The sequence below is a fragment of the Equus asinus genome, chromosome 16 (genome assembly GCF_041296235.1).
Source record: "Equus asinus isolate D_3611 breed Donkey chromosome 16, EquAss-T2T_v2, whole genome shotgun sequence".
NCBI lineage: Eukaryota > Metazoa > Chordata > Mammalia > Perissodactyla > Equidae > Equus > Equus asinus.
The window spans coordinates 25719972-25738625 of record NC_091805.1 but is presented as its reverse complement, the minus strand read 5'-3'; the positions used below and the strand labels follow the sequence as shown (position 1 = coordinate 25738625).

Here is an 18654-nt window from a genome sequence, read left to right as displayed (position 1 = left end):
ATGCAAATGTACAGTTTTCTGCAATGTCTCCAGTTACATATTAAATAACCTACATTCTCAGCTAAACATTTTTCTACTAAACGTTTTCCACTGAACTAAGACTTAATATATAAATACATAGCATCTGGATTTAAGGGTGTATGAAAAGTCCCGAGCATTCCCATATATTAAATGATGTTAATTTTTCTAATCAAAGTGTTTAACTGGAGAACCGGAGCATAGCTGCCCTTTGTCATTAGAAAATTTAATATTGTTTGTGTGTCTAGGAAATTTTTTCCAGACCACATTTTTGCAAACAATGAAGACTCAATCCAAATCAGATCTCTATTTCTCATATACAAGAGTACTAAATCTGTTCAAAGAAACAATGTTAACAGTAAAGGATTTTATGGTCTTAATCTCATTCCTTTAGCTTTTCAACTTCATTAAAAAATCATAAAAGCTTTTCGAAGCACATGAATTCATTTGACAATCTCACCCCAAAGTCTCTAAGACTGGAACAACACCACTCAGGCATCTGTACTTCCCACTAGGCCTTATTTTACTTTGAAAGCATTTCCCAAATAACCAATGAAAAAACAAACAAATGATGATCAGATGGTACTTAGAGTCATTATACGCTAAGAACTGGACGGAACTTCAAAGATCCCTGCCTCCAACCCCAGGCAGGGATGGAGCCAAACAACTCAAGACAAGGTTTCTCTACACTACTCACACTGAAAATTGACTTAAAAATCACCTTACAGCCCTTCAAAATGTTTAATATTACTTCTCATAAAGATGTTTCTTGGGTCTAACATATATCGAACTGAAATTTAAATTCACCTCTTTTAGTTCTCTCTCAGGGAATCAATGCATCAGCATCCCTGATTAATTTGCTCCTTTTCTTTCTACTAAATAACCCCTTGAACCACTCTTCAGAGATGTGATGACAAGCATTTAGCATGTCTCAGGTGCCCAAATGATCACCAGCAAGACACCTGGTTTGCCAGTTTATATCCCTTACCAAATGTCTCAGATCTTGTCAGCACAGCGACTTTCACATAACAAACACCCTCCGCAAATTTCGTCGCAGTTTTGAGACCTAGAAGGGAACTAAGATTTATCAAGTAAAATGCGTCTCTTTAATGTGCATAAGCATCACCAGAGAGCTTATTAAAACATAAAGTGAGGGGCCGGTCCCTGGCGCAGTGGGTTAAGTTCGAACGTTCCACTTTGGCGGCCCGGGGTTCACCAGTTCGGAGCCTGGGTGCGGACATGGCACCGCTTGTCAAGCCATGCTGTGGCAGGCGTCCCACATATAAAGTAGAGGAAGATGGGCACGGATGTTAGCTCAGGGCCAGTCTTCCTCAGCAAAAAGAGAAGAATTGGCAGATGTTAGCTCAGGGCTAATCTTCCTCAAAAAAAAAAAAAAAAGAAAGAAAGAAACCCAAAGTGATAGGTGCCACCCTCAGAGTTTCTGATTCATTAGGTCTGAAGTAGGTCCCCAAAATGTTCATTTCTAACAAATGTCTGAGTTAATGTTGATGCTGCTTGTGCAGAGGCCACTTTTTGGGAATCACAAATCTAGGACAGTGGTTCTTAATTTTGGCTTTACATTAGAACCAATTTTTTTTTTTTTAAAAAAAAGAAACATAAACCCAGGCCCATGCCCACAGAGCAATTCAGTTGATCCAGGTGAGGCCAGAATTTTTGTTTTTCCAACTTCCCAGGAGAGAAAGTGCAGAAGATAGATTGGCAAAAAAATATCTGGGAAAAGTGACTACCTTTTAAGCCTTCTTGGAAGTATCACTGGATGTCTAGAGTGCTCGCCACCTCCACTGACTACAAAGCAACCGCCACCATCTCCACGTGGACCCCTCCGAGATGGAGGCATGTGAGGCAGTAGGACAGTGAGTCACTGAGCTACGCACAGAGACTTGCAGGATGGACTGAGGAGAAGAGATCAGACACAAGTGGGCCAGTGGAAAGGCTATTTCAATCATGGCGGCCAGAAATAATAAGGGTAAATTTTAACGCATTTGAAAAGAAAGCAAAGAATGAAATAGCACTAAATGAAAATTTACACCGCTTAGCAACATCAGATAGAGTCCATGGAGAAGCAGGAGTCAAATGGATTCAGATGTTGATCCTCTGCTATTAAAATAACTTCCACAGTTTCTAGCAAATGGTGCACAATAAATATCTGTACAAGGAATAACTGAATGTACAAAAATGCAGAAGGCAAAAAAAAAGATGTTTAGATGTTTTGGCAGAGTGATCTAAGGTGATAGAGCCTTTCCCAGGGGAGGTTACAACTCGGCAGCATGTAGATGGGAAGAATTTTGGCTAACTATTCTGCACATTTCAAACCTTAAAGGCTTAAAAAAATATGGTTTTATTTCTCATGATTTTTTGGATGGTTCTTTTACTTCATGGTGTTGGCTGGCACAAAGATGGTTGGAAGGTCCAAAATGTCCTCATTTATCAGGCAGGTTGTTGGTGCTGACTGCTGGCTGGTAACTTCCTGTAAGACTTCTTGAGGCTGTTTGAGTGTCCTCATATAGCATGGGTGGCTGGCTTCTAAGATGGTGCATTTTGGGCACAGAAGTGAAAACTGCAGATCTTTTATGGCAGAGCCCTCAAAGCTACACAGTGTCACGTCCATCACATGCTATCAATCAAGGAAGTCATGCAGCCAGCCCAGATTCAAGGGGAGGGGGAGCAAATGCTACTTCTCAATGGGAGGAGAGGAAAAGAACGTGCAGCCATGTTTAATCCTCTATGGTCTACTCTGTGTCCAACAACAATTTACATTCCGCCTGCATGCAAAGCACACTCACCCTCTCCCAAGACCTCCAAAAGTTTCATCCCACTACCGCATCAAATTCAGGACCTAGTCACCTAAATCAGGCCCAGGATGCTTAGAAGGCTTTCCATCTAGCAGAGAAGATCTAGGAGGCACTGCCTTATGTCTTTTTGAAGTCTTAATACAGGGTCTTACAGCTGTGTTTTGGCTTTTATTTTAACATTGAGATCAAATTTTACTGACGGTAGTCCTCCAGATCTGATCTTTTGACCTGAGGCCATCTCTCACTTTGAGTACCTTTTGCTGGGTAGAGAAGCTGGGAGTGAGAAACGGTTTTATTTATGACCCTAGAAAATTCTGGATTGGAAATACTTCCTCCAAAGTCTATTTAAAATCGGAACAGTTTTTGTTTAATTCATCTTTCTCTTTTAATACTTTGATCATAGGTGGTTAAAAAAAGAAGTCAATTGGGGCCAGCTCGGTGGTGCAGCGGTTAAGTTCGTATGTTCCGCTTCAGAGGCCTAGGGTTTGCTGGTTCTGATCCCGGGTGCAGACCTATACACCACTTGTCAAGCCATGCTGTGGCAGGCATCCCACATATAAAGTAGAGGAAGATGGGAATAGATGTTAGCTCAGGGCCAGTCTTCCTCAGCAAAAAGGAGGAGGATTGGGCAGACATTAGCTTAGGGCTAATCTTCCTCAAAAACAAAAGAAGTCAATCAGCATTCCAACATTCCGCTGGAAAATCTCCTTAGCTAGATCCACAAACTCATTAGGTTCATTTTCTATCTTCCATGTTACTGTAGGTGTCAGCCTCATCAATTTTTTTGTCAATATAAAACAAGGGTACCATTTTATATCCTCCAATAGCAACTTCTTCACTGCCCTTCCAGTCATATTAATAATCTTCTTACTACCCTTCAGGCCTTTACTGCCACTGGGTCCCAAAGTCAATGCCAAATGTTTTGTTATGGCAGCCCCTCACTTCTAGGTACCAATTTTTGTTTTGGTTCTTTACTGCTATGTAACAAACCATCCCAAAACTTAGCAGCTAAAATAACCATTTATCATTTTTCATGGTTCTGTGGGATAATGAGGCAGTTCTGTTTCACATGGTGTTGGCTAGAATGTTGAAATGGCTGGAAGATCCAAAATGCGTTAATCACAGGGCTGGCACTTGGGCTGGCTGCTGGCATGGAGCTCAGCTTGGGCTAATGACCAGGGGCCTGCCACTCCTCCATATGGCTTTGAGGCTTCCTCACAGCAAGGTGGCTAAGTTCTAAGAAGGTACATTTGAACCACACAAAAAGTAGAAACTACAAATCTCTTTAAGGTCCAGCCTTAGAAATTACTCCATACCATTCACGCCACATTTGATTGGCCAAAAAAGACAACAGGGCCAGTCCAGATTCAAATGGAAGGGGAACAGACTCCATCTTTTGATGGGAAGAATCATAAAGTATTTGCAGCCATCTTTAATCCCCCACAGGAAGTCATGAGCATTTAAGTAGTTGATAGTGCCATAGGTATGAATTAATTCTTTGAATGAATTTAGTGAGCAAAGAATAGAATCTTTCTCTCTTACATAACGTATCAGATGAGGAAGGGCTTTCAGAGAAGGAAGAGTAAAGGGGGATAGAGAAGCAGGGTGAGTGAGGTAAAGAGAAGCACAGTATTTCTGAAGGACAGAAATCAAAGAGTTTCAAGGAAAGAGTCTGACATCATACTCAAATAACAGAGAAAGCAAAGGAGAACAGAAATGTGTAACTACCATTCTGTCGCTTCTTACCCAAACCTGTAGAGTGGTAATGGGTCTGTGAAACAATCATAAATAATGTTCTAAATATTAGGAAAATTATCCCAATCATCTGAAGCCCCTGGAGAAAGTTACAATTGAATACAACAATTAAAATCACGGGAACAATTCTAGAAATCCTAATTAAATCTGAGTTGTTCTGAACTTTAAGGAACGTTCCTTCACTTTTCCTTGTTTCTGAGAGTTCTAGACTATATCATGTGTCTAATTTAGATACTAATTCTCTTTTCAGGAAAAGACTTCTCAATTCTTTAATGCTTTTAGTAAGCTAACAAATTATCTAGAATACGTTTAAAATAAAAGAAGTTGCAACCCCATTATTATAATATTAACACTAAAGCATAAGCCATCAGTGGCTGCCTAATTTTGAGAGAGAATGTGTAAACAGAAGGCAACCTTAAACCCTTCTCCACCATCTTCTCCATCACACCTTTACTGTTTATAAAAATGTTTTCCTGACCCCCTCCCACCACCCCACAGTAAGCAAGCCATAAAGCAGAGCCAAACTCAGTTTCTATGCAGTCTCTCCTGAATCATATGTGGTCTCCTTTTCAAATGACTGGCTAATGGCAAAGACCATCATTCTATTTGTTTCTCCTAATTCTTCCCTAGGTGAATTGGTAGCAGTGATTCTGGCCACCTAACCTAATCAATAATAGGCCTTCCTCATAACATAAAAAAGAACATGAAGTCACAAATACAATCTAGAATATTTCTATGTTATAATTTTTTAAAACTATAAATCAAAATGAGATTTTTTTTAGCTCTGGGACAGACAAACCAGTGTACTCTAGAAATACTTAAAAATATGATTAAGCCATTAGTCTTAACCCTTTCTCTAAAGTTAACATTTATCTGAACTGCACTATGAGAGCTAGGACTACAAAGGCATACCAAGGAAATATGAGGCCTGTCTCAGCTTTCACAGGATTTACAATCCTATTGTGGAGAGAAGACATACATAGTTGGAAGTTAGCACCAACACGTCAACTGTCACTTCAGTGCCAAACGAGTGGGATGATGGCTAAACCTAATAAGTACTACATTTGGTTCTATGCAAGCAAAATACCCAAAGGGAATGAGCGAAATATTACTGAACAGCAGCACTTGTCAAAGAGAGGTCAGGATTTTAGTCTGTTCATGAAACAGATATCTAGAATGCCTACTATGTGCCAGGTAGAGTTCTACATGTTAGGGAAATATAAGTATGCAAGATAGACAAGTTCCCTGCTCCCAGGAACCTTACTGGGTAGTAATGGAAGAGGGATAATAACCAGTTATACAAAGACAATAAAATCAGAAACACTATGAAGAACATAAAGCTACTGTAGACTCGATGGTGAGGGAAGGCCTGTTTAGAGGGACTACCATTAGAATGAAGATATAAATGGAACCAGCCACGTGAGGATCTTGGGAAACATCATTCCAGGCAGAAAGAGTAAGAAGCTTAGGATGTGTGAGGATCAGAAAGGAGGCCACTTGGCTGGAATGTCAGAAGCCTGGGGAAAGTAGAAGAGTGACAGAGGACCGGTAGCCAAGATGAAGAATTTGGATAATAAATGGTCCAGGAATGATGGAAAAACCACTGAGGGGTCATAAGTAGGGGGGTAGCTGATCTGTTACTAGCTTTTAAAAATTATAGTCAATTCAATGAATCAGCAGGGAAATGTAGATATCCTCAAGAAGTCGAAGGATCTACACCTTCATCTATAAAAAAGAAGGGTGTTCAGAATACAGCAGGGAACAGACCGACTATAGGTTCAGAGCTGGGTGACACAATTTAAGACATATGTTGTATTCACAACACTAGAGAGTCATGCTACTTAATAGTGTACAAATTAATCATTCATTATGTCCAAGTCAAAAGCTCCACCACAGAGCTAACTTAAGCTTAATCGTCCACAACTATAAAAGAAGAATGATGTTTGCAGGAAGCAACAGAGTATAGAGCTTGTTTATTTCTGACTTACCTACTCTAGGAAACCACGGCCATCTTTTACTTATGGAGACATGGCAAACCAATTCTATGCATTCAAATGCTACCTTAAACAAAAATCAGAAAAATAGACAGGGGGTCACGGAGTCTAAGTTTCTCATAGACATTTCTTATATTCCTTAGATCTTTAAAGTTAAAAAAAAATGACAAGTATCAAACATACACACATATATAATTTCCTACATACAAAACCAACAAAGGACAGGAAGATGAAATATATACAAATTTAACTTTCTGTTTATTAACTCGTTTAAAAACATTGAAAGGATTTTACTCAAAACATCTGTCAGAATAGTAATCTCTTTTTACATACTAAGTATTCAAGTATTTCTTCGCCCCGAGCTGCCAATGTAATAGTAATTATCTTTACCATGTGTTCACAATTCAGAATGTTAATCTTACCCTATGAATGCTGGTCAACCGGAAACTCTGCAATTAGTTTCTATTTGAAAAATTCCTAAAGAGAAATCATAAACATATTGTTATATTTTCTGCATCGCAGGACTGCAAGACAATTTCTCCACTTACGTGGTTCTAAAATTTCCGACATCTATAATAATTTTATGAAACATACAAAAGATACTTTTTTAAAAGTGAGTGTTGTTAAAGAGATCATCTTCTGACCTCTCACAAAAGGTGTTAACTAAAACCCAGGGAAAGAAACAAATCACTGTCACAGTTACACGCTTAATGTCATCACCATGGTAATTTACAAGGCATAAAATATGAACATTAAGATTTCAATGATGAGTAAGATCAGCATTATATCTGAGGCACCACTCATTTTATAAATAAAAGATAGAAAAACCCATTGAAAATATCTACACTTCTTACAGAAAATGGGGGCACAAGGGGAAAATGACTTAATATTTGGGGTAATTTTCTCCTTCCATTCCCCCACATGCCCACCCGGCTGGCTTGTTAGTTTTACACAATTGTGCCATTGTAAAATTCAATGGCACGATACTGAGATCTCCTTTTGCCTCATCGTTTTTATCATAGGCTCTCTCGATGTTGTTTAGTTTTAGTTTCTCTAAACATCTCTTCTGATGGAAGCATAATAGTTCATACATGGATATGTCATAGCGTACAAAATCATTTCCCTATTGAATCTTAAATTTTCCCTTTTCATTACTAATACTGCTGTAAACACCTCTGTGCTCTGTTCATACAGTTTCCTTTCCATAGACTTCCAAAAATGAGAGAAATGGGTCAAAGAGCATGAACATTTTAAGGCTTCTGATACATGAACATCAAATTATTTCCCAAGGGGGGTTATATTCATTTTCTTTCCCATAAACAATATATGAGTAGCACCTTGACTGGATGTGAAAATCATCATTAAAAAAAAGTCTTTGCTAACTCCATATATGAAAAATGATCCTATGTTGCCTTGTTTGCATTTCTTTCTTTGAGTTGGCTGAATGCTTTCCAACATGTTTTATTAACGAGTTTCATTCCTCTTTCCTATTTAACATTTACCTAAACCAAAGGAATATTTTGCTGAGAAGATATAAATGTAGAACTTAAGGAAAGGTCTCTCATAATGACAGGTTGTCATCTCAGAGTGAAGCCACTGCTGTCAAATAAAAAAACAACAAAATGTAGCTCAGTTTCTTTTTCTAGGCTAAAACCAAATCTCTCAAGCTAATAATAGAAACCATCGCAAAAGTTATCGCCTTTCTTCTACCCCAGCAGCAAACAAAAGTACAAGTTGGAAGAATGAATTGTGAAAATACTAAATAGCAACACTTCTTAGAATAAATAGTGCATATTAGGCAGGATAAAAACAGGACAGGATGGTCAGAGTCATTCTGACAGACCCAGCGGCTGAGTCTGCGGCTGTGGATTCTCCAGGTCACTATGCTAATGAGTGTTAGAAAACTGGCATTACCTAGCCCCTCAAAAACATTTTCTCCCCCCAGTGGCAGAACACAAGACATGTGTATTTTCACTTAAAAAGTCAATTCCAAGATAACCTAAAAAAAAAGGTCTTCTGGAAGATTTGGAGATGTCAGGCATAACACAGAGAATTCCCTTTCTCAAATCAGAGCTCCTTTCAGAAGGTTCCCTCCCAGTGAGGAATTTATAAGGGAAAACTCCCAAGTGACTGGGGATTAAGGAACAATAGGGGGCAATCAGCTTTCTGATAGAAAAATAAAAGGTCTCAAGGCTTTTACTTTGAAAATTGAGAGGTCTGGGAGCTCTTATTTCCTTTTGGTTAGCAGAGACAGTAGATTGACAAAACAAACTCCTGTGTAGTAAAGCAAAGAACTACTGTAAAATTTTGGAATCTGAGAATGTCTTTCCATTTGGCTGAATTTGTCTTTTAGAGATAGCTAACTAAATCTTCAGAGTTTTCTTTTAAGATTTAGCAAGCAGTCAGAACGTCGGCGTAGTCACTTGATCTCATTTTGCAGGTCAGATACAGCAAGATCACTACCAGATCACATCCATCTTGTCTTGTGCAATTCTGTAAGTTTAAGGCTTTAGGTTACGTAAAATTAAAGCATCTTACTTCATCAATTTGAAAAGTTCAAACTCTGAATACCAGAGGTTCTTAAAAGAGTGACATGTCACTTCACCATCTGTCACAGCCCAAGATCATCTCCATGGCCACCCTGACCTCCCCAGGCTGAATTCACTGCTCTTCCATCTGTATTCCTAGAACACTTTACTAACAGTTCTCTCGAACTGTTTTACAGTATATAATAAGCTATTGCCTCAAGTTCCCTGAGGGCTAGGGCAGTATCTTATTCATCTTTATCCCTGGGATTTATCCCAGTGTCTCTTTCCAGGGCTAGATTAAGAGCTTGGATGTTATGGCAGCTTCCAGGTACTGATTCATCAATAGCGTCTATCAGAACTTTTCTCAGGGAGAGCACAGAAAGTAGGTGGAGGGGAAGATAAGGAGTCTGATTGCTATTTTTCTTCTGGTCAGCTGAGATCCTGGGGGCTGGCAGAAGGGGGAAGTGGAGGGCCTCTGGCTACCCTCCTCCCTTGCATCGAGTGCTTGGCTTCTCCTCTTAAAAAAGTTGTAAACAAGTATTTAAAGAGTATCAGTCTGAAGTGATATCAAATCCTTAGCCTACCCAGAGTAACAAGTCATAAGCCCACCTAGAGTGCCCCCATGTCTCATTCCTGCCCCTGTCTGCACCATAAATATTTAGTAAATAATTACTGAGTGAACAGATAATACAAGATCAGGTTTCACCACTCAGTTAGGAACCAGAGGTATGCAGGAGGAGGCCTGGCTCTCTGAAAAATCTGTGAACACTGTTGGTGCCCTCCAATGATGAGTCTGGAAGGGTGACAAAGCAAAGCAGTGGGGACAGAGCCTCAGGCATTTCCATCACCCCATGACAGGTGCAGAGATTCAGAAGCAGAGGCTAAGCCTTCACCTTTCAGGAAGAAAGGAGAAAAATTCATGCTTGCCAACTCACCCACCAAACATGACATCTCACAAATCTGAATGGAGAAGTGCTGTCAAATTCAGCATGACTGGCTGCATTATAATGACGGTGAGTCATTTTGAATCAGTGATGGATCACTGGATAAATGCCACAGCATTCCTAAGTGACCTTAATATTTTATCAAATTATGATTTCACAATTCTTCTTTTGTACAAGTTAACAGTATAATGAAACAGAAATAATGCTGGGACCAGTGGAAGTATCAAGGTATCACCCAAATAAGGATGGTGTGTATCAAGTCCTGTCCACCTTCCCCTAAGACCACTGGTTGCCCTGTCCACCTTCCCCCAAGACCATGGGCTCTAGGAAGGCATGGACATTGTGTCTCTCCAGGGCCTGCCACATTTTAGATGTTCCAGAAGTATTGTAATTCAACATCCTGTGAGCTCTGATCAAGCTGACAACATTGCAAGTCCTTGGATAGTTTCAATCTCATAAAATCAATAACTTCTGATACTGATCACTGGAAAGAGTGCTACATCTGGTAAAACATATTCTTAATCCAGTGACAAAAATCAAATCGCCATGCATTGAAAATCAGCCTAGTGTTTAGATTCCGCTAATTTCTGATCATAAAATACAAAGTTTTAAGGTTCACCAAGTATTAAATGACCATTAAACACAAAAGATGTTTAAAAAGACCACTGCTACCCACTCGCCCCCAAAACAAGTAGTTGCTCTGCACCTCCTGCTTCCTCAGCATTTAGAGAGTGCTGGTAGTTCTATTATATTTCCATTAAACTGCATCACAAATAGCTGGTTAGATGCCTTCCTGCCTCTCACTTTGAGCTCTCTGAAGAGTGCAGTGTAGAGGACCAGACACAAGAGATTTCAATAATCATCTGTTGAGTGGAAAAGGGTCATGGAAGATGGAAGGGGGAAGGCTCCCATTTACTGTGTGCTCAGCGAGGTACGTAATATGATCTCAACTCTAAAGGTGAGAAAGCAGAGGCCTGCAGAAACTAAGAAACTTGCTCAAGCTCACAAAGCAAACACAGAATTCCTACCAGCTCTGACTAAGAGCCATCTGCCACATCGCCTCTCCAATGAGCTATATAAAAAGGAGTTTTATATAGAATGTGACATCTTTCTTTTAAAAAAAATCTACAATCTATTTTTTACAGAAACTAAAAGACACAATCTAAAAAAAATCAGATCTATATAGTTTTTCTAACTCATTACTCAGTATTCCATCTAGTGAAACAGAATCAACAAGTGCTCCTCCACCATGCCTGCCTTAATAGGTAATTAAGATGGACATGACAGATCGCCAGAGCGTGGGTGCATCCTGCTGGCACAACCTCTTACAGAGAAACATTTACCTACCAATTTAATGACAAGAGAAATAACTGAAGTTTAATTTGTACTTAAATGATGTTTTACATGGCCTTTCTTCCTGCCTTCCTATTTTAAAATGTGGTTAAAGTAAATTAATACCATGTCACCTAAAAATGACCTTCTTTCTGAATGACTTAGTAAAGAAGTATCACATGCCTCCAACACGTTAGTTATTTTCAATATGTTAGTCACGATATTTGGCCTAGTTCTTATCCTAAGACTCTTATGAATGTTTGAGAGATCCGGAAGGGAGTGTACCATTTACCGCATGCATGATCTTAGATAAGCTAAGTATCAATTTTCTCATCTGTGAAATAGAGATAATAATGAAGTTGTTTTAAGAATTAAATGAGGTAACTATAAATCAAATGCTTAACAAAGCAGCAGGGACAAAGTGCTCAAAAATGGTAATTTATTAACAGAGTAGTAGCTTTATCTAAAATTAATCCTTCAAAGTTTGGCTTTCTCTTTTCTCTGTAAAGAGAAAGCAGATTGGACGTTAGGGGGTTTGGTTCTCCACCTGAGTTAGTGATTTCCAGGCTAGATTTTACAGTATATCACATGACTCCAGATACTAGAAAGTGTTATGAAATATAAATGTAACTTACCTTGATTATCTAATATATGGCCCATAGGGAAGACAAAGTATTTGGAAGCCAACCAGTACACAGTGATGCAACATTTAGAAAAAGTTAACTTGTGCAAGTAACCTCCACATTTTGATGCAACGCCTGTCTTCCCAATCAAGATTCATGCTGTAGACAAGACAGATACAGCCAGTGTCACCCAAGCAAAGGCCAAGTTTTAAAACCTATAATCACAGTTGCATAACAATGTGAATGTACTTAATGCCATAGAACTGTGCAGTTAAAAATGGTTAAAGTGGTAAATTTTCTGTTACACATTTTATCACACACAAAAAACTATAATCATGTAAAACAGGAAAACTGTTCTGACCACTTTAAAATGAACATAAATGGATTATACAGCTTAAATATACAGTGAGCCCTAATGTACTAGAAAACATGGCAACACACAAAAACATAATTTTACTGTGTCAAATTTACTTTGTCCATAATTCATAAGTTATTATAATAAATACTAAATATTTAATTATCAATTTTCTATGTTACCTTGGGGCAGAGCAGCTATTTCTCTTATTAAATTAGCTCTCATTTGATAGAGATCACTATCTTTATCCATTTGTGCCTTGGATGGACATTTCCACCCCACATATTCGGAGACCAAGGAAGACCATGAAATAGAAAGACTTGGGTGGGAGAGAGATGATCCAACTAATTTGTCGGAAAAAGGCATGGATCTTCTTTTACACTAGATAGCCAAATTTGAAGCTAACACATTTGGAAATCTTACAGTGACTATCTAGGAAAGCGCACACATGAGATTTTTTTTTTCCTAAAATAACCATTGAAGCACCCACATGTTTACGAAAATCACTAATAACTTTAGATGAATTTGAAAAGTATTTGATCTTCCTGTTAATGTTCTTTTATTAAGAGGTTAATCTAGCAGAGGGCATCAAGGACAGCCTAATAGGGTATGTGAAGAAGGGCTGGAGAGAGGAGCAGAGTGGAGGGCAGGGTTGGGAGTGGAGGGTGGAGAGGCGTTGCTGATAATGCAGAGGGACTGTGAGTACGAGGGTGTTGGGAAGTGGTCAAAAGACAGCAATCAAAATCCTTTGTTGTTACTTCCTTGGTCTCTGGATATGTTGGGTGGAACTGTTCATCCAAGGCATGAATGGATAAAGATAGTGATCTATATCAAATGAGAGCTAATTTAATAGAAGAAATAGCTGCTCTGCCTCTATAGGGCTATAAGAGAGGAGGATGGGGGGAATGTAGTAATGAGACTGGATGTTTAAATGAAGGAAAATAACCACCCAAGTGGCATAGAGGAGAATCAAGCCAACGAGGGAGCCCGGCCTATTGGAAAGAACACCCGACCAGGTACCAGAAGACCCAATTTCTACTCACTACTTTACATCTAACTGACAGGATAATGTTGGGCAAGTCATCTCACCTCACTTGACCTGACTTTCCTTCACTTGTCATGTTAGAGAGAGAGCCAAATGACCAATAGACCCTCCATTTCCCAGATTCCATTAGCCTGTGAGTTGATTAATTGTAGGTGAAGCTAGGGGATACCTAATCTGAAAAGACACCTCTGGAGTGGTGAGAATTGAACAGGGCTTTAAAAGAAAAAGGTGATACGGGGCCGGCCCGGTGGCGCAGCGGTTAAGTTCGCATATTCCACTTCTCCTTGCCCGGGGTCCGCTGGTTCGGATCCCGGGTGTGGATGTGGCACCGCTTGGCAAAAGCCATGCTGCGGTAGGTGTCCCACGTATAAAGTAGAGGAAGATGGGCATGGATGTTAGCTCAGGGCCAGTCTTCCTCAGCAAAAAGAGGAGGATTGGCAGTAGTTAGCTCAGGGCTAATCTTCCTCAAAAAAAAAAAAAAGAGAGAGCACTTGAATGGTCTACAATTGGCAACAAATAAATCAGTCTTACTAAAAAGAGTAAAAGTGGATTGTAGCAAGAAACGAAGATTATCTAGTCAGGCATATAATGAAAGCATTGATTTTAATTGAAGGTAAAAAGGTAACTGGGAACCACAGAAGGGTCCTGATACTACCCGTCCTTTAAGCATTGGGGTTCACCAGGATTCAGTCTTCGGCCAGTAGCTTGTCTGCTCATGCATATGCTCTCCTTGTGTGACATCCTCTATTCTCAAGGCTCATCCACTGCCTCTCTGTAGATGATTCCCAAAACTACACGGCGAGCCCAGCTCCCTAACCCTAAGCCTCAGAATCATCTCCACAACATCTTCCTGGCTATAGAGTGAGATGTGTGGGGAAGCAACTCAAACTCAGTATGTCCCAAACTGAATCTGCCATTTCTTCTCACACCCACACCAAACTTGCTCTTCCTGGGACCCTGAATGTTGATAGCAACATTAAGAATGAGAAGGGAATGATGTTGAAGGTTGATAGCAACATCAAGAGCTCAGGCACCTAACCCCAAAACCCTTTTTTCCTCTATTCCCTCAAATCAATCAGTTCTTTTCTTAAACTACTCCCTTCTTCTGCATCCCTGCTACCACTGCCTTGGATGGAGCCTGCCTCAACTTTGGGGATGACAACTGAAACAGCCTCTCTCTTGCCCTCCTTAGTCCCATTTCCATATTGCAACCAGAGAGCTCTTTCTAAAACATATCACCTCCTGATTCGGGTTTTTGTTATTATAAAGACAAAATAATGTCTCAGGGAGGGGTTGGGGAGGCCTGGCAATGGAACATGATGGAAATGAGTGCCATCTAGCTTCTCTTGCTGTTTTATTGGCTCTTGCTATTTCCTTCCCAGGAATGCTGGGGTTTGATCCCAAAAGGCTGGGCAGACTGGATCACACTCTCTGGGATCACCGTGATCGTCACTCACTTGAGAATAGCTGGAATAGTAACAAAGGATGCTTCGCCATGTGGCTCACTGTGGGTGGGCCCTCAGCCTCACGGGTTAGGCTACGGCCATCTCTAACTGAGCTCCCGCTGCCTGTGTCATGGATTCTGATACAGTCTGGACTAATGCTGTGAGGGGAAGGGATTTTTAAAGCCTCTAGCTCTGTTTCTGTCTACACGTTACTGATATCTATGATCCCAGATACCAGGCACTTCTACAGAAGTTTTCTTCTACTTCCTGGTCAGCAGCAGGCATCGCTATGAAGTCAATTCTGGGAATACAGTGATTGTTCCTCCTGCTGGTGTACTGTCCTGTAAAAGTTCTGGGGCTGCTTTGGATAAGTGCAAACTGGCCAGTTTTATTTATTTTTGTATCTTTTGTTCCCCCACCCCTAAGGGCCTTGTTGCTGATTGAGCAAAGCCTTGCTTCTCCACTCACCGCACAGCATGAGAGGTTGGGGTGGTTTTCCATGGTCGCAGCATGGAAAACGTGCAATGGACCGAGTTCCAGGCCTGCCTCCACCACCATCTTCATGAGCTAAAGCAAATCACCCACCCGATCCAGGCCTTCATGTCCTTGGCTCTAAATATGGCCAATCATACTGGCCCTAAGAGTTGATCTCAGTGGTAAAAGAAATATTGGGGAAGCACTTTGAAATCATTAAAGTGGCACATGAATGTAAAGGGGAACTCATAAAATAAGCCTTTTTTTTTTTTTTGTCAGTGATTTTAAAAGAGGATGGCTTTGGCTTTGGAACATTATCTTAAATTGACACAAAGCAACTCAGGAAGTGAGGTTTATTTACACCACTTTGGTTCCAAGGAAACGAAACAGCAAGTATTGCAAGGTTATTGATACCTCCTAACATTTAATTCCTACTACAAAGTCAAAAGGAACTTTTCAAAAAGGCCCAGGGGTCCAGATAGAAATATGTGGCCCAAGCACAGAATTGCAGTCGTCTTTTTCACTGTGAGAAGACAACAACCTGACTAGAAAATTGTTCTCCAAATCTACCTTGCAATAATGGACCGATAATGGACCATTTACATTCTGTCATTAGGGATCAAAAGAAAAAAACAACACCCATAACCTCTTTCTCAAGGTGCTAATAAAGTGCAGCCGTGCCTGTCTGCCCAACCTAGGAGCAGGTCTTTTAAAACATTCCAGTCAGCCAACACTGCTTAGCAATTCTGGCTCCGATTTTCTCTGGAAGGTGTGGGAAGTGAAGCATTAGGCAAGAGCATTAAGAGAGAAAAGGTCAGTTTCAAAAGAACAAGCTCTTATGTCATCCGTGTTTCAGGTAAAAAGTCCACTTTTACCTTGGTGTTAAATCAATGCTTCATATTTGCAACTTCGTTAATGGCTGCAGCTGGTCAAAACCATGGGTTTCCATTTGCTCCTGTGCTGGAGCAGAAAAATGTCTGGTTTACATTTAGTGTAAACATAGTGAGATGTCTTTTTTTCTGACACCACTTTCTCTGACAACAACTGGGTATCCTACAGTGCAATCCTATTCTGACAGTAACTACTGGGGTTAGCATCAGACTCCACAGGTCTAAGGGCTCTGTTCCACAAGACTGCCCCCACTTCAGATACCAGTCGTAAGTCCCAGGTACCCACTTCTGTCCAACGTGGTTACAAATTCAGGGGCGCCCACGACCCCCTCCTCAAGTTCGATAACTTAATAGAACAACTTATAGAACTCAGGAAAACACTTCACTTATGTTTATTGGTTTACTGTAAAGGATACAACTCTGGATCAGCCAAGTGAGAAAGATGCATAGGGCAAGGTATTTGGGGTGGGCAGGTGGGTGTGGAGCTTCCATGTCCTCTCTAGTACGCCACCGTCCCAGAACCTCGACATGTTCACTAACCTGGAAGCTCCCCAGGTCCTGTTGTTTAGGGGTGTTTATGGAAGCTTCATTACATAGGCATGACTGATTAAGTCACTGGCCATTAGAGATTGAAAATCTCCAGTCCTTGTCCCCTCCCCAGAGGTCAGGGGTAGACTGAAATTTCCAGATCTCTAATAACATGGTTGGTTCCTCTGGCCACCAGCCCACCAAGGGGGCTGTCTAGAAGCCGACCAAGAGTCACCTCATTAGCATAAACTCACGTATGGTTGAAAAGGGCTCATTATGAGTAACCAAAGACGCGCCTATCAGGAAATTCCAAGGGTTTTAGGGGCTCTGTGTTAGGAACAAGGGGAAAAACCAAATATATATTTCTTATTATACCACACATAGCATCACACTGCATAAGAACAGTCTTACATGAGGGCTAAATCTCATTCAAAATAGTTGCAATTTGAAACAGTGCCAAGCAGTTCACTTAGAAGGTCAAGCTCACCTTCAAGGCCCAAACAGAGCAATCACTGAAGCCATCGACATCCTGAGTCAACGACTTATAGAAGTTACTTCCTAAGGGACACCTTCCCTGACCACTCTGACCAGGCCCTTCACAAATGTCCTTTTAATGCTCTGTCCCTTGCTTTCACAGCACTTATCACACACCTTCATGTATCTGTTCAATTGAAGATTTATTTCTCTCCGACTAAACTGTAAGCTCTGTGAGGTCTGGTCTACGTTTATCACGCTCATCATTGTATCCCCAGGGCTTAGCAGGCAGACGCTACTAAATATTAAATGAACAGATAAAAGAATTAAAATTAGACCCCCTTGCCTGGAGCAAAGACCAGAACAACTTCTATAATCGCCACATCATCTTTCTTTAATTCACTGAATTCCACATGACATGCAAAGGGCCCCTGAATCCTTTAGCAGATAAAAACTCCATTTGAGCCCTATCAGCAGAGAGGAGAGATTTAGCCCAGCCATGGCATTAAGAAGAATTTGAGGCAGCTCTGGGTATATAGAAGTGATAGAGTGAGGTCAGGCTTCTAACGAACCCACAAATAAATAACAGGAATTAGGTAGAATGCCCACATTCCAAAGAAAGTGACAGGTAGGGCTTCTGTACATTAGGTTGGTCTTGGGTTTCAGAATCCAGCAGGATTCTACAGCTTCACTTGGTATTAACAAAGGGGAGAAACCGTGTTCTCTGTGGGAATTTTAGAGTTTGATGGCTTCCCAGGAGACAAAAGCCACATTCTCCATCTGCAAGTTTAACACATGACTTCTAAACCAGGGTGGGGTTTGTCTGGCTCAGTGACAAATTCAGCTACACAACATGCATAATCTCTGGTCAGTGACCTAAGTTTCTCTTTTGTGCACAGCAAATGAATCTATGGTTATTTCTTAGCTACCAAACTTGAAAGGCGGAAAGACTGCGCCAAGAAAACTAATGGTGTGTTTTTTTCCTGTCTCCTTTTTTTTCCCTTACCCACACACAAGAAATAATGTTCTTCTATTTATATATGACACCACCATCTGTTTTCATTGTGGAAAGTTTTATTCACTCAAGGAAGGCAACAACTCAGTCGCTGTTAGTTGAACAGAGGTAGAAATGAAGAGGCCCCTATGTGCCACCAACTTGTGTCATGGCCAAAGCTGGGGCACCAAGAAACAGAGCATGAGGAATGTCATATCTTGTACACACTGATGCTGGGTTTACTCAACAATCATGACCTCACTTACGTTGGGTGCAAAGCATCGTCTCATATGCTGAAGAGGATAGAAAGGTGTCAAACTCAGACCTGACCCTCAAAAAGAGCTTATGCTTTGGTGAAATAAAGCACGAATACAATTGTTATAAACCAATGTTACCTCAATGAATAAAATTAAATTTAAAAAGCATGAATACAAGAAAGATC

At 40.4% G+C, this 18654-nt stretch overlaps 1 protein-coding gene across 8 annotated transcripts in view; it reads right to left on the bottom strand.

Moving 5' to 3' along the window:
- LRRC8B (leucine rich repeat containing 8 VRAC subunit B) overlaps positions 1–18654 on the bottom strand; it is a 67401-nt gene that overhangs the window by 19013 nt on the left and 29734 nt on the right. The window contains exons 2-4 of one of the 8 annotated variants that reach the window (XM_070486795.1): positions 12020–12166; positions 7003–7057; positions 6575–6647 (exon numbers count right to left, since the gene is read on the bottom strand). The exons of 1 other annotated variant lie outside the window; for it this stretch is intronic. The gene's annotated coding sequence lies outside the window, so the exon portion shown is untranslated. Of the gene's footprint in view, positions 1–6574; positions 6648–7002; positions 7058–12019; positions 12167–16201; positions 16287–18654 lie in introns of those variants that run through there. 6 more of the 8 variants (XM_044749514.2, XM_014841873.3, XM_044749513.2 and 3 more) reach the window with 6 other exon arrangements.